The 16,853-nt window shown below is 38.7% G+C and overlaps 1 protein-coding gene across 1 annotated transcript in view; it reads right to left on the reverse strand.

Annotated features, from left to right (window-relative positions):
- The window catches only part of LOC122076642 (quinone oxidoreductase PIG3-like), a 42,224-nt gene that overhangs the window by 23,078 nt on the left and 2,293 nt on the right, over positions 1-16,853 (reverse strand). The gene's annotated exons all lie outside the window — the stretch shown is intronic.

Consider the following 16,853-nt stretch of genomic DNA (forward strand, 5'->3'; position numbering starts at 1 on the left):
AATTACTGTATTATGGATTTATTTTATATAAAATTATATATCTCACATGTTGCATGATTTTACCAACTTTGATGTGATCGAGGTTTTGTGAATGTGTAATATGATAGTTGTGTGGTGATAGTTGTAATACTGATGGTCTAAGGCATGGTGGGGCCGAGGTTCTTTCCAGTACTGTGGGCTCAGAGGTCAGTATTACAGTTATGACCACAGATGTGTGATTGGATGCTATGGATGCATATAGATGCATATGGTTAGGATCACATCCCAGTGCTATAACCACTTGCCAATAGGAGGTAAGGTATTGGTTAACCCCACTCGGTGGTAGATCGCGAAGGACTACTATGCCCGAATACGACATACTGTATCCTAAGAGGGCACAGCATGGTACAACGTATGGTACACATGACTATCGGACAACATGGGAGACCGATGACGGTGTGGGATTCCGAGACCATGGTTGTCAGGGGTTACTATCTAGGGGTTGGCCAGGGGACTGAGGTTCTATCCGGGACTGGCTGACTCCTGCTTGCAGCTAGCTTGTATCTCTGAGGCCCGATGTACTCGGAAGGAGATACCACCTACGCTGCTTATAGCACTTATACCCATACATATTGAGACTTAGTAATTAGGATGGATATTTATTAATAAATGGTTCATGTGACTGTGCATCTGTGGATATTATTATGAGTGTGTATTGGCATTATGATTGTTGTGTGTGCTTACATGCTCACCCCTCACTGTGCTAGTGAAGCTCACCCCTCGTGGATTTATGTTTTTAGATGGTGGAACCTGGGCTGGAGTGTAACGAGACTCGACAATGGTTGTGAGGTTGTGTCAATGAGACATGTGGTGGAGGCATGGGGTTTCCTTTGCTTTAAGGTTTAATTATCATCCTTGTAAGATGTGATTATATTATGGTAATTGTGAGTTATAATTCAATTGTGTCTATAATTATTATTTATCATTTAGATTTGATCTCCATGGGTTATGTAAAATATAAATTTTTCCTTATATGCGTACTCTGATTGGTAGAAGATTTTGTACTTTTGCAAGTTCATCTCTACATTAGATCCTGGTGGTTCAGGCTGACTAGTACGGTAAGGTAACCAGTGCCGCATACCTTAGCCTAATTTGAGGCAGGGTGTGATAGATACATTGGTCAGGTTTGCTCTAATACCAATTGATGTGGAATCGGGGATAGAATAACCCTATTGGGTTCGCTTGTTGGCCCACCTGAATAATAGAACTCATTTAATCCCAAAAAATGACAATTTCGTCAATATATTTAGTTGCAAGGGATAATGGCAGTCTGGTAATTAGTGTGAAATGTGTAGGGTCTCTTTTGTTATTATCAAGACTCAATTGGAAAAAAGTACTCTAACTATGGGATTATTTCTGGAACTAATGATAAAATAAGGACAAAGCTAAATATATAAAGAAGGGAAGGGCATTTGACGGAATCACAACAAGGGTCTAAATAAAATAAAATAAAATAAAAAAAAAAACCCCACAGAAAGGAGGGTTGTCTTCAACCTCTCAACAAAAACCAATGGAAGAATAGAAAAGTGAATCGAGATGGGTCTCCCTCTTGGGTACTCAACCAATGTAGGATTTCAGGCAATTAATCGCAACTACCAGCCCTCTCAGCAAAGCTACATATCAAGTTGGGAACCTGAAATAAGAGAGATAGGTGGATCTCAACCAGGGTCTGGCAGCAAGGGAATTTCAGACCTGCAACTGGTTTGATCATACGATGAAAGGGAAGTTCTGGAACCATGGTTTGGGGGCTTTTGAGTCACCCAAGGAAAGGATTCATACGGTTAGAAGATGAGAGGAAAAGAAGAAGGAATGAGGGTTATCAAGGGGGAGAGAGAGAGAGGAGGTATCGCATGGAAGGAGAAGGGGGAAGGAGAGAGAAATCACACATGCATAGCCACCCGGCTTCAACAAAAAAAAATCAGTAATTCACTCTTTTCAATCTGTCTTCTCAATCCGTCACACCTCTATTTATAAATCCCAAAATTCAAAGACTCCTACTTTCTTCCTAAAACTTAAGAGTAACAAAAATAGAAACTGAATAAAACTAGAACTGAAAATTTCCCTACTTGTCTAATAGCTACCCAAAATAAAAGATACATATATTTCCAAATAAAATTAATCTCAAATTTCCTATTGAAATAAATACCAATCTTGGACCCAATTCCTGGTCAGAGCACTTGAACAGGTTCAGCCTGGTCCAATGAATTGCTCTTGTATCAATTTCCCCGATTTTGAGAAGAACTCATCCACAATTTTTTGTAAAACAAAAGAATCAACAGCAATCAATCGGCATCATTCCTTGATTGAATGAAAGCATCGACCAAATCAAGATCAAACGATATAAACACAAATTTTGTAGTTGAAGTAGTGACTTAGCTATATAAAATCAATTTGTTCACTCAAGAAATCAACCGATTTGTTTTTTCTTTTACAAGTTAATCTTTAACGACCATCGCCGCCATATCGTCCTCTATCATTAGTGGCTTGTCTTCTAGCGCATCTACCCATTGCTCAACGAATGAGATTAACTAGTCGAAGGAAGAGGCTAATTAGTCATTGATGTCCTTGCATTATTGTAGAGTGTCATCGATTTCTCTCGTATTAGCTGAATTTGTTGACAAACCTCCAATAAGAGTTAAATCCATCGGTCAGGTTTACTCTAATACCAATTGATTTGGAACCCGAGCCGGAATAACCCGATTGGGTTCGTTGGGCCCACCCAAATAACAGAACTCATTGAATCCCATAAATAATGGCAATTTCATCAATATATTTAGTTGTAAGGGATACTGGTAGTCTGGTAAATAGTGTGAACAATGTAAGGTCGCTTTTGTTATGATAAAGACTCAATTGGTAACAAGTACTCAACTATGGGGTTATTTCTGGCATAGTTTTTAAGGCGCTGCTAAGGCGTCGCCTTACCAGCGCCTTGGCGCTGATGCGATCTAGAGATGGTAAGGCAGTGCTCCGCCTTACGTGAAGTGGCAACTTATGGTTTTTTTTTTTTTAAACACATTTTAAAATTACTTGATGAAGATTCCAAATATAGATTTTTTTTATTGGTAGGTGTATGATTTTGTTAAGAAACTTTGAGAAAGGGAATCAACTTTACTCCACCAAAAATAACCAAAACAAACAAAACAAAAACACGATTCACAAACAGAGTTTGGATTTTGTCAAGGGTTTTAAGAAAGGACTTTGAGAAGGAATCAAGGAACAAGGAAGAACCACTGATCTAGGCACTCATTTTGCATCATAAAGGTAAGTATAATAAATACTTGTATTTTTTATTTCATTCTTCTTTACAGGAGTAGAAATATAGTGAATACCTTTAGGGCTTAGGCACTCATTTTGGCATCATAAAGGTAAGTATAATAAATACTTGTATTTTTTATTTCTTTTCTTTATATTTATAATTTTGTTTCATAATTATGTATTTATATTATATGTTAATATGTTATGATGATTGATGATTTGATTTGTTTTCTTGATGAATTTAGTTTATTCACTTTATTGATTTGTTTTCTTGATGAATATCTTACATTGGTATGAATATGAACCTTTAATATTTATTTAACATATGAGTAATAGGATTCAACTAGGATTTGAGCCAAATAGATTGGTTTTATAAAAAAAATTCACAAGAACGCTTTAGTCAATAAGGAGACGCTTTATGTCCGCCTTATCGCTAAGGCGCTCCAAAAGACCCTCAAACACCTCCGTTGCTTTACCGCTTTAAAAACTATGATTTCTAGAACTAATGATAAACTAGAGACAAAGTTAAATATATAAGAAAGGGAAGGGCATTTATGGGAATCATAATAAGGGTCTAAAAAAAAACCCACGATAGGAGGGTTGTCTTCAACCTCTCAACAGAAACCAGTGGAAGAAAAGGAATGTGAATCGAGATGGGACCTACCTCTTGAGGTACTCAACCGTTGTAGGATTTCAGGCAATTAATCGCAACTACCAGCCCTCTCAACAAAGCTACAAATCAAGTCGAGAAAACCTGAAATAAGAGAGATGGGTGGATCTCAACCAGGGTCCCCATTCATACGTATTTTCCATTTCTTTGTTTTTCCTTTGAAGACTTGAATCCCCACTAATTACAAAATTGCCACCTTCCTTTGAAACTTCAGTTTATTTACAGAACTGCCATTACCTTTAATATTTGGCTATTGCACTCTTGGATGTAGCCAATAAGCGAACCGATAGGATTTTCAAACTCAAGCTCCGCATCTATTAATATCAAAGCAAAACTTGACCGATGGATCTACCTCTCTTACTGGAGATCTGTCAACAAATTCAACTTTTACTAGTAAAGCTTGACAAGACTCAACAACGCTGCTAGGAGACTAAGCAGAAATATACAGAACTTGAGCACCAATTACTGGTCACAATTGATCGTACGGACCTTCCCTTCAACAACTTGATCTCAGTCATTGAGCAATGTGTGAACGAACTGGGAGATGAGCCACTAATGATGAAAGCCGAGATGGGAACAATGGTTGTTGAAGATCAACTTGTGAGTTTTGAAAAAAATAAATAAACCGGTCAAGCTCTTGAGATAACTGGTCGATTTTATATTTCCAAGTCACTACTTCTTCAACAAATCTCGCGTCGCAAATTTCATATCATTTTATTGCGGTTTGGTTTAATCAATGATTTCATATAGTCAATGGTGGATGACTATTGAGTGATGTTGATTCTCCCATTTTACAAAACTCGTGGTCAATTTTTTCTCAACACCGAGGGAATTGATACAAGAGCGATACTTTGGACTAGGGTGAACCTCTTCAAGTGCCCCGACCAAGAACAAGGTCCAAATGTGGTAGTTAGTAGGATATTTAGAAAAGAAAATATTTTATTTGGGAAAAGATATGTAATATTTTACTTTGGTGATAACTATTAGATAAGTATGGAAACATCCAATTTGAGTTTTTGTTTCATAGTCTAATTTTAGGAAGTTTTTAGGATTCTTTGTTATTTTGGGTTTATTTTGGGTTTTATAAATACATCAGTAACCCAACGATGAGAGTAGATTTGAGAATTAATTAAGTTTGGTTTTGTGTGAAGAGCCTGCATGGCAGTGTGTTGTGCAAACTCCCCCCCCCCTCTTCCTCTTCTTCCCTGCTATCTCTCTCTCCCTTCTTCCCCTCCCCAGCAAGACCTTCTTGTTCATCCAATCCTATTTGCAGAATCTGGTTCACCTCTGTTCTAGCATATACCAGTTGTATCTCTTCCACGTCCTTTCTTTTTCTCCCCTCCTGTGGTTGAAGGTCCCTCTACGTAAGGCGATTCCAACTCTAGGTTCCCATCCCTATGCCCTCTCTAACCTTAAGACTCCATTGCATCTCAGACCTACATCTCCACTGTAACCGCCAGGTACAGGTTCAGATTGAAAATTAGATTATTCAATGGCTAATTAGATTAGATAATACTTGGATTTTAGAGGCTTCATCATTGTGCATCGAGTCTCAAAACCCCAAGTTGATCAGGCTTCTCGTGTGGGAGATCTCTCCTTCGGTGTTGCTGGTTTTTGGTGTTGTGACAACTTGAGGAAGAAGACGATATCCACTCCCCATTCATATGTATTTTTCCGTTTCTTCGTTTTTCTTTTGAGGCTTTGAATCCCACTAACTACAAAATTGCCCCCTACCTTTGAAACTTCAGATTATTTACAGAATTGCAATTATTTAAAGAAACTGAGTTTGGTTTAAAACCTTGCAAATGGCTGAGAGATTCAGTTGAGGGGTGGGATGCCAATGCTATGAGATGATGTGAGGCTCAATCCTATTTATCTTCCTCTTTCTACCTTCTCCCCTTCCATCGATCCCCTTTTCTTCTCTCCCCTTTGATTTTATTTCTGTGGTAATAACAATCTTGTCCAAAGGTTATTAGAAGACTCCTTGAAGACTTAAATCTCTACTACTGTTGCTGAAATCTGGGAATACAATTACAGAGATTGCGATAGGGTATTGGAGAGTTTTTCTGGGCAGACCTTTACGAGGACACACCATTGTGGGTCATATTTTGAGGACTGATTCTAAAGGTCCAGAAGGCCAATCTACCAACCTGGTTGGATCATCTGAGGTGTGGTTGTGGGTTTACAAGAAATCTCCTTTTGGGTGCACTGATTCAATGTTCAAGGTATCTTGTGTTTCAGCCAGAAGTTAAGGCCACTCTTTTGAAGATCAATCAAGTCCCAGACAAAGGTCCTTCGACCAGTATTTCAGCCTCCACATGAGACCTGTTTGTGAGTTCTATAATTTCTTTCATTTGACCTAGTGTTTCCCAGATTCAGGTACTACTATTGTGTCCTTGTGTTCAACATATTAATTGGGGTTTGATTCAAGATATTAATGGGTTGTTCTTAGTCCCTGTTAGAGTCAGAATATTGGGGTTTATATGTTATATTTTTGCTGGATTTCTATACTTAGTCTGTCCCATCCGATAGGCAGATTTGAGAGTTATTGTCCTGGTTTGGGTAATTAATATTGTACTGTGATCAGACCTAGCAGTAAGGTGTCCGGCTTATTTGTAGGTCCTGTTTGGGATTGAATCACATGTGATTTGATCTTACATTACAATTACAAAGGAAACTAATCCATGATTCCATTCCAATGAGTCCAAATCATGGAGGGGTTGGTTACATTGTTTATTTATGTAAAAAAAAACTCCAGGATTGACTTATCTACTACTTTCCTAACTAGGACACTAGAGTCTTAGACAACCAAAGAATCTCCTAAACTAACTAATTAAGGTATAGAATATGAGATAATCCCTATCCAACTATCACCAACATGGGACTTATTGACAAGATAATAATAATTTTCATCCACCCCCTTTAAAACCAACCTTTTGGGCTTTTATATTTCAGCTTATTACAACAATTAAACACAAAAACTAAGGCCAACCAGAACTAATACAAAAGACTGACCCAAATTTAAAACAGGCCTGCATTAGATATATTGGGGAATGATTGACTCTGGTTGTTGTCTTGGAAGTGTATTAATGTAGAACTAGAATCGGCAAAACCAACCTAGTCCCAAAACAACAGGATGCTCTCGAAGAACAAACACAAGTCAAATTAGGATAATAGCACAACAGATCAGATTACAAGAGAAATCAAATCCGAAACAGTTGAAGCTATTGAACCAAATACTAGGGTTTCTCTGATCAGATTAGGATCGATAACAAGGGCTTACAAGACTTCAAATAGGTCCAAATCAACTTAATACCATCAACCAAAGTCCACGAGAACAGTAGGAACTGAACCAGATCTGTCAATTTCAGTTCTGCTTTGTCAAAGGTCACTAAAAGACAAGAAAAGGGAGAATTTTTAAATCTCTCAAACCACTGGTCAGAAAGAGCTCCCCTTTGGGTCGAGTTCTTCCCCAGGTAGGACCTATCTTTGATCCAAATTTCAGCCCAAACTGATGGCTGAAAGTGTTTCTGGCAGCAAGGGATCAAATAGGAAAATAATGAAGATTTTCTGGACAGAATTGAGAGAAAAGTGATTTAATTAAATACCTATAACAGTAGATCAGATTTGGATCACCTTGAGTATGGAAGAAAAGAGGGAGATAACTAGAAGAGAACCTCTTGTGCTTCACACCGCAGAGAGTTAATTGGATCAAACACCAATTCCATCAGCCTTGATCAAACACAAGACAAATCTCCATGTAGAAGACAATAGCAACAACCATTAATTTGTTTATTAAATCATCTAGGCCTTTAGGAGCCTCCTCTTCTTTATTTATAATGTTAATGGGGGAGGGAATTACAAAATAGAAGGTTCCTCAAAAAGGAAACCAGATATTCTCCTAATACAATAGCTACTAAAAACTGAAATTAGAAACTAACTGAAATTAGAAACTAGTTGAAAAAGGAAATTAACTACTAAGGACTTGACTCAATTAATAACTTGACTCATAAGGAAACAAATATAACTCAAATCAAGCCCAACTAGAAAGGAAACTAATGAAAATGGAAACTAACTAGTAATCCCGTACTCAATCTTAGAGCCCCCTTTTAGACCCATAAAAGTGGTCTATTACACTCAAAACACATGGGATCAAAAGCCTAACATGTATGGAACCCAACCCTAGGCTTATTCCTAATAAAATAAGCCTATTTTGGTAATTAATCTGCATCATGTATCCAAGATTTAAGAATAGCTAATCGGGGAACTAGTGTAGAAGGTCCGTTTGGTCTTTTCTGTTACTGGTACTTAAGCTCTCTAAATATAACCACCTTGGCACTGAGAGCTGCTGTGCTGTTGAACTCTCCTGAAATTAGGTTTCAAATAAGCCATGGTATGGTCAAGTTTTGCTTCAACCTTTAAGGATTCTCATAGAATTCCGTCCATAGCTTGTGAAGTATACTAATATGATAGGATCCTACTATGGTCATAGTTGTCATAGTAGGAGACTTTATCGCCTTGTTGCACTGTATGCTAGCTTATATTTTTTGCCCTTATTTATGCCTGTTATTTCATTTTTATATTTTGTTATTTCATTTACTTAAGATATTATTTATAAATAAGCAAATATCCCCTATTTGAATCAAATAAAAATAGCGTAAAAATAAAATTCCAAAATGATAAAAAGTCAACCCCTCGGTCCAAGAACAAAAATTGGATTTTTGGTTGTAGGGCAATTTTCAATTTTCGAATGCTAAGGTTTTTCTCAATTCTAAAAATTTTATAAATCTTATCATAGTAGAACATTGCTAAAAACCAAAAGTCCGGTAAAATAATCTTTTGTTTTGATGTCAATAAAATTATTTCCATTCTGGCAATTTAACAGCATTCGTACACTTTAAAATAAGTTTGACCGGAACATAACTTTGTCATACCAACTCAGATTTAAGTAATCTTAGACTTGTTGGAAAGCTAGTTTTGTATTATACCTAATACAAAAAGTCTCATCTAAAAATAAAATCATTTGACCAATAAAAAATATTATAGAAGAAGAGCATTTCTCTAAATGTCAATAAGTCATGTTGATTTTTTATGACTTGATGTGAGTGTGACTATGTTGATTTTCATGACTTGATGTTGTTTAATGTTGATTGGTTTTTTATATCATAGGGTATATAGTCTAAGATACAAAATAACTTTAGAAAATATGGGAAATAAAAAATAACACAATTTGATCGCCATGGCAACGCCATAGCGGGCGATTCACCGCCAAATCGATTAGCCACCCCTCCACCGCCTTGGGTCGCCATGATGCCGTGACAACTATGATTATGGTAAGGATAAGAGGGGCAAAGATCTGATACCAAATTGGTGGGGTCCACAATCTAGAATGGAATAAAGAAACACAATGAAGCGCCGGAACCACACTATTTACTGGGATGAATAGGGAAGAATGAAGACTAAGAAATTATATAAATTCCAGAAATTTGATGTAGTTTTTCAGAAAAATGGATTTCTGGATTTACCAATCACTACCTAGAGCATTTTCTAAGTAAATAGTTTACTGGTTTCAAAAATTAGAAGAGGAAGATGATGATAAACATGGACTAGAAAAGATGGTTGTAAATTCCCAAAAGCAAGTCAAACAGAGCTGTAACTCTTAAGATTGGAATCGCCCACAGCTCTGGTGGTTGTTCTAAAACCAGAAATTAAATGGTCCGATAGTTCTGCTGGAGAGAATTCCCAGAAATAGAGCATAGTTTTGATATTGCAAAATTGAAGATCAACCTCAGGTCTGAAACAGGAATTCAGTAGATTTTAACAACAGAACTTTAACTACCAAGTTAGGATGCAAGCCAGTGAAGACAAATCCTGATGGAGGGCCTTAGGGTTGATAGGGAGGATCAGAGTAGCAGGGGGGAAAAGGGGAAGCACACACTCTCATAGAGCATAAGATGTAACCAATTCTCATTCAAAATTAATTCACTCTAACTTGTACATCGGTTACATCCAATATATAGAAAAGAAAAGACATGAAACTAGAAACTCAACTGAAATAGTATCTAGCCTAAACTAAGAAACAACAATAAAAGGAAACTAATGCAAAGAAAGAAATCCTAACTCCTACGGTCAAATCTGGAAAATAAAGGGAATGAAATAAAAGACAAGTAACTACAAATTTTATTTCCAATCCTTGTTAAACCAAAATCCTGGGCTAAATCGGTTCTTCTTGGCTCTTGGCTTCCAAAGCCGGTCATTCTGGTCCAACCAAGCAAGTGCAACCGTGTCTGCATCAACTCTCCTCCTCTGAAAAGAACTCAACTTCGTCGAGTTAGGAAAAGGACCAAAGAGACCATCTAAAAGAATACGGTTGAACGAGGAATGATCCCATCATCTTCTTGAGCTTAATTTCAAGGAGATCTTTGGAAAGATGAAACTTCATAGTCATGTTGTCATGCTTGGAAGGATAGGTGTTAGCATAGCCACAATGCTGAACTTTCTTGTCAAATAAACAAGGCCGACCAAGAAGGATATGGCTCAAAGGGAGGACGTCACATTGGACTGTATCCTTAAATCCACCAATAGTATGTGACCAAACACTTATCTGTGATCTTGAGATTAGTGGATTAGTTGAGTGACTAGACTTACTCTCTTTGATATCAATCACTAAACTAAACAAAGTAGCAAAAATCATAAGAGAAGACATGTGAAGGAGTACGCCCGGTTCACCAGGTTCTACCACTGCAGGGCCCAATCATACTCAAAAGAAGAGTTTGATCCTGGCTCAGAAGGAAAGCTAGCTATATGCTTAACACATGCAAATCGAATGTCACCCAAGCAACCTTGTAAGGATTTGGATGTGGCTCAGTCTTCAGCCTTGCCTTACGACAACGTCTTTAGAGACAGCATTAGTGCAACTGCCTCCATCAATGCCAAGGTTAACAGTTGGTCATTGCACTTCACACAGGAGTAGATAATGGTGCCAGTCTTCATCGTCAGCAACATTCTAAGTGGTCAACACATGACGAATGACATAAAAAGGATGTAGGTCCTCATTACTGGGAGTGTCATGGACTTCACCTGACTCACGCCCTTCCCTTAATCAACTGTGTCAGAACCAAATTGCTCTTTGATTCGTAAGGTATAGGAGAATCCTTATCAATAAAAGCAAGCAAACGGTTTGGACACTGAGCACTAAAATGTCCATACCCTTTGCACATGAAGCACTGATGGAGAAATTTTGAATACCCAAAAGGTTTATTAGAACCACGCCAAGGTGGAGAGTATGGACAATTAGGCCGTTAAGATGACATGTCTGAATCACGTTGAGGTGGAGAATGAGGTCAGCTAGGTCGTGAAGATGTTATAGACGAAGCACTAGCTTGTGGACTGTTAAATGATGTTTCCTGAGTAAAAGGTTGTTGGTGAACGGATCCAGTACCTCGAGAAAAAGTATGTAAAGATTTTCCGATTGTACAGGCGTTTCAGATTTTCTTCAACCTAATATGCTACTTGTACGGCATCTTCTATGGTAGGTAGTCGACTAGATGCAAGGGCAATACTAATTTGAGGGTACAAACCATTGTGGAATTGTGGCACCAATATGGCTTCATCTCACTCAAAATCAAAACGAGTGGCAAGATAATAGAATCTAACAACATACTCTTCAACTATCAAGTTTTCCTGTTTCAACTATGCAAACCTAAGATCATGGATTAAAGTATCTCCGATACCGATATGATACCCTCCAATACGTATCTTAAGTTTAGCCCACCGATACGATACATGGAATTTTTAAAATCCTTTCGTATCCATATATATCCCACGATACATACCTATATGCATCAATATACCACTGATACACATCGATACAATACAATATGCACCGATACAACTCTATGGAAAATATAAAATCGAGGTGAAATGTATGTTTCGTTATGTATTGGTATGTATCAGTGAGTATCGGTATGTATCGATCGGTACGTATCAGTGAGTATCGGTATGTACCGATATAGTGCGTTACGATCATATAATGGCTAAGATGGGTAATTTTTCAGAAAAAACGCGATATTTTTAGGGGTTTTTGTTCCAAAGTTGTTGTCAGCCATATTTTTATCTAACTAAAGTGGAAATCAAGGTTGGGAACAAGGATTTTACATTTATGGGACAACTACAAACCTTGAATTCTTAGTACGATACCCTCAATTTAGTGTTTATGTATAATACATGTTATCAATAGCTTTTTTTTAACAAATTCTTTATGCAAAAGTGTTTAAAAAAATGTTTTCTATCCATTTATGTGTGTATCTTTAGCGTATCTTAGCGTATCTCTGATACGATACGGTATGATACCCTCCGATAAGTATCTTAATTTTGGCCGACCGATACGGCGACCGATACTGATACTTTAATCCTTGTCTGAGATGCATCTGTTGCTTGTAATCAGGAGGCAAGAATCTTCAGTTCATGACTTCATGCATTTCAGCCCAAGTAGTGACTAATCCAATGCCTCGGGTTCGGTTCTGTTGTTGTTTCTTGACCCACCAGACTACGATCGTGCCTTTCAGTTTAGCCTCTGCAGATAAGATCTTTCTGCCTCAGTCACCCCATACCATCTAAAGAATGCCTCTAAGCTGTGAATCCAGTCAATGTACAGTTCTGAATTGTTATCTCCATAAAAATCAAAGACAACCAATCTTACTGCTCTTTCCGCTCCATCATCATATCGACCAGCTTCATATGGTGGTGGAGTTGGTGGTGATGGTGTATGATGTGGTGGTGGTGGTGGTAATGACGGAACCCGTGGTGTGGTGTTAGAAGAATATCCAGATTGAATGGGACTCTTTCCTCTATCTGTGGCCACAATCGATCAATGATAGTTTGCATAGATTCCATCATTATTTGAAGAGAAGTGAGCGCAATAGTGAGGGCATCAAATTTTGCATCCGTTTCACCCTTGTAGGAGTTGAGTTGTTGGAGGACTTCAGTGTTGGCCACCATGATGGCAAATGATAAAAGAGCACTAATGGTATCCCTGGGTTGGATCGTTTTTTCTTGGCTCTAGGCTTCCAGGCCAGCCATACTGGTCCAACCAATCAAATGCAGCCGTGTCTACATCAAATCCTTGACTCAATTTGGCTCCTAGAAGATCCTTTAGTTTCCTTCTCAGTTTCAGCACCTTTGTTTCCTTTTTAGTTCTTAGTCTAGGCCAAGGAAAGTTAGTTACTTAAGTCTCAATTGTTCTGGAGGGTTTTACTTTCTGTTTTCATACTCTCTATTTTGGCTCTACACTAGAGCCTACAAATTGTAATGGACCCAAGGGGTCTCCCAAAGATTTGAATGAAGAAGAAAACTTTGCTTTTGTGCAATTATGTCCTGAGAGAGGCTGTGAAGTGACTCAAGTGAGAGACCTTAGGGGCGAGATTCCCTAGACTGAGCCCTTTCCCATATCATCCACTCGATCCCCTTTCTTAATTTTTGTGTTTCATTCATGTAAATCAGCCAAGAAGAAAAGAGAGAGAGAGAGAGAGAGAGAGAGAGAGAGACCTGTGATTGTTGACCAAAGAGAATCCCAATCAATGAGATGGGGCTGCCCTCCTTCATTTATTAAATAGAACAGTCATTACACATCTCCTACTAGGAATAGGAAAGAATAAGACATAAACAAAGTAGGAAACTAAACTACCAACTACTAACTTCTATTCAATCCTATCGCAACTCCTCCCTCTCGCGATAGACTTCTAGCAATTCTCAACTGAGATTGGGAGCAGGACAGTGTAACTACTTCTTACTTAGAAGTGGTAAGCGAAGCATGGACAGAGGAGGGTGCACCGCAGCATAGCGTAGATCGATGGGTGTTTGGGAGAAATCAGCAGGAACCTGTCCAGGCTCATTCTCCACCCCCCCCCCAAAAAAAAAAAAATCAAATCAACATACTTGGGGGTTTTTCTTCCAAATTGGTGTGTCCCATGGCCAGCTTGCATGAGGAGATATTTCAGGATTTAGTCGCAGCCTTGTGTGGGGAATAAAGTGGAGTTTTTATCAAATTCCTGTGGGACCCTGCCAGGCTGTTGCATGGAATATTTTCTGGAGCAATTTCATCATTGCAGTAGAAGGCTTCTAGAAGATCTTGTGGGGCCAGGGACAGATTACGTGGAGATTTTCAGGAGATCATTTTCCTAATTGCGAGGAGCTTATTTCAGGGGGGCCAGGATCCTGAGTGCGTGGAGTATCTATCTACAAGAGGATTTGAGCAGTCAATAATGTAAGGCTAGGTAGGAACTACCCAACCCCAGTCGGATCCTCAAACAATGCTCAAATAATCTTTAATTGATGATATAAATACCACTCAACAGTTCAGTAAGTACAGGAAAGCAATACCCTAGCTGCAGGTCACCAAGTAGGTCAAATAGGTAGATTTCAAAAGTTATCCTTACGCAACTCAGGTGGACAAGCTCTTCTGGTCGAGTGGCTCTCTTGTACGGTACCAACAAAACCCCCCAAAATTCAGCTCTTTTAACTGGTTGGCTGAGAAATTATGACCCCAACAGGATTAGGGCAGTTTAGGGCTGAAAAGGGAGATTTTCACTTACAGCAGCTACAGGCCTCTGTAGGCCTCAAGACCTGGGTCGAGTTCCCCTCTTGGTGCTCCTAATCAACCAAAAAGGACCTGAAGCTGATCTCTGGTCTGGGAGATAGGAGGTCTCGATTCGCACATCAAAACCCTAACAGATCTGAGTCGATTCTAGCTGTAGATTGATCTCTGTTCTTCAATCTTGCAGGATGGTTTTGTAATTCTGATGACGATGTTCAGCACTCAAAAATAAAGGAAAAACAAAGGAGAAAAGGAATTCAATGGAGGGGTTGAGAAGGCGGAAGAAGAAAGATAGGTTTTGGGCATCTCACCCCTCAAGTTTAGGCCTCTCACCCAACTGCATCTCACAGCAAACAGCAAAAGCCATCTTTCATAAACAAATATTCATTAACTTCTCAAACTGATTACAGCAACTCCTTATAAAGGAGTGAGTTCAGCTTACAATTAGAAAGTAATTAAAATAGGAAACTAACATAAGAAGATTCTAACAGCTTGAAAACAAAATAGAGACTCAAACTCAAATCAGTAGAGATTTTCTTGAAGATTCTAACAGTTGTTGCTGCCCCCATCAATGGTTGAACTGACTGGGCTTCTAGAAGTTCACTTGAAGACAAATATAGGCTTGATCTTCTGGATCGATGGAAGGGGGAAGGCTGTCAAACCAGGACCAAACTTGGGACAGAACTGAACCAAGAATTGATCAGGTTGTGCCCTCCTTTTGACACCCTATCTACATCAGTCAATGAACAACAACAACAACAACAAAGCCTTTTTCCCAACTAAATGGGGTCAGCTACATGGATCCGTGATAGTACAAGATAAAATGCAAAAGAAAGAAAAGGGGACAAAAAAAGAAACATCGCGAATCAACACCTCCGGGACACCCACCTAAATGTGATCGGAGACATGGGGTTTCATTACTTGTAAATTTGTAAGTGGATTCGCTTCCATGCAAGAAGGGGTTTTGAAGGCTATTAATACAAGAGAAGGGGCTGTTATAGCTCCAACTATTTTAGGAATGAAAGAATGGCTATAAGCTGGTTTGCTGTGTGATTCAGCATCTGTGAGAGAGGGCCTGGGTGAGATGCCCTGATGGAGATAGGTGGGATCGCTTCTCTACAGTAGTTGAGATACCTACATGCCTTCTTTTCTTCTCCTTGTTTCTATCTTATATTTCTTCAACCCTAGACCCATTGAATCTGTCTGAGACTTATTCCTACGGAACATATCACTACCCTGATATGTTATTGTGGTGAGGTTGCTGTTGGTGATATCAAGCTCTGTTGAAACCATTCCTGCCATCCTTAGACCCAGCAATTCAATGTTTTGTTGATTTCCTGCTGCTGTTGTAGACCTACAACTTAGGAGTCCTTCTCAGACCTGTCTCAAACCTGAAGAACATCTTCAGTCCACAGGATATGACCATCGACCCCATCATCCACCATTTCTGTTGGCAGTACCCCTACTGGTTCTAATTTGTGACCCAGTTGTAGCCTTGTAGGATAGGTTAACAGTGACCTATTTCTACATTACAACTGCAACCACTTTTGGTCTGCTACTTCTCCAATTGAAGCTTCCTTTTGAAGGACAATACTGTTGTAGCTGATCTATCAAGGAGTACTACCTGTGTATTCCAGATTCAGGGTTTTCTTCCAAAACTTTAACTGAGGTCGATCACCCCAACCTGTGAGAACTAGCTGCTGATCTTTGGAGGGTCAACTCATCCCATCAAGACCTCCACTCGATCCTACTTGCAGCCTGATCCAAGGCCAGGTATGTGAGATCTGAGAAATCCCCCAATTTTGACCTACTTCAAGAACTCAGGTAATTTATAATTAGTTCAGTAGTTTTTTCTGATATTTGGGGTTCTGTTTCATCCTATTAAAACCCCGATTGGGATTTGAGTCCTATCTGTTGGCTGTTATTGGTGTTCTGTCTATATTCAGTTTTTCTGGTCTGTCCCTATTCTGAGTATAGCCGATTGTGAGTTTGGGTGTTACTGTTGTGCCTATTTAGGCAGGTTATAAGCTATCGTTTTAAGGTGTTATTGGGGATATAAGAGGGTAGTTTAGTTTAACTACAGGTATTGGCTGGTTCCACATACTGTTATCAGTACATGAAGTCAGTACCTTGTTTGAGATTGATTAGTGATCCTAACTGGGGTTGTGTAGTTCCTACCAAGCCTCAATTAATAAAATGAACTGGAAAAAAAATTAAAAAAAAAAAGTATACTGCAGAAGAAGAAGAAAAAAAATAAGAGGGAACAGGAAAGGAGAATAGGGAGAGAAGTTGGGA

Source organism: Macadamia integrifolia, chromosome 4 (genome assembly GCF_013358625.1).
Source record: "Macadamia integrifolia cultivar HAES 741 chromosome 4, SCU_Mint_v3, whole genome shotgun sequence".
Lineage (NCBI taxonomy): Eukaryota > Viridiplantae > Streptophyta > Magnoliopsida > Proteales > Proteaceae > Macadamia > Macadamia integrifolia.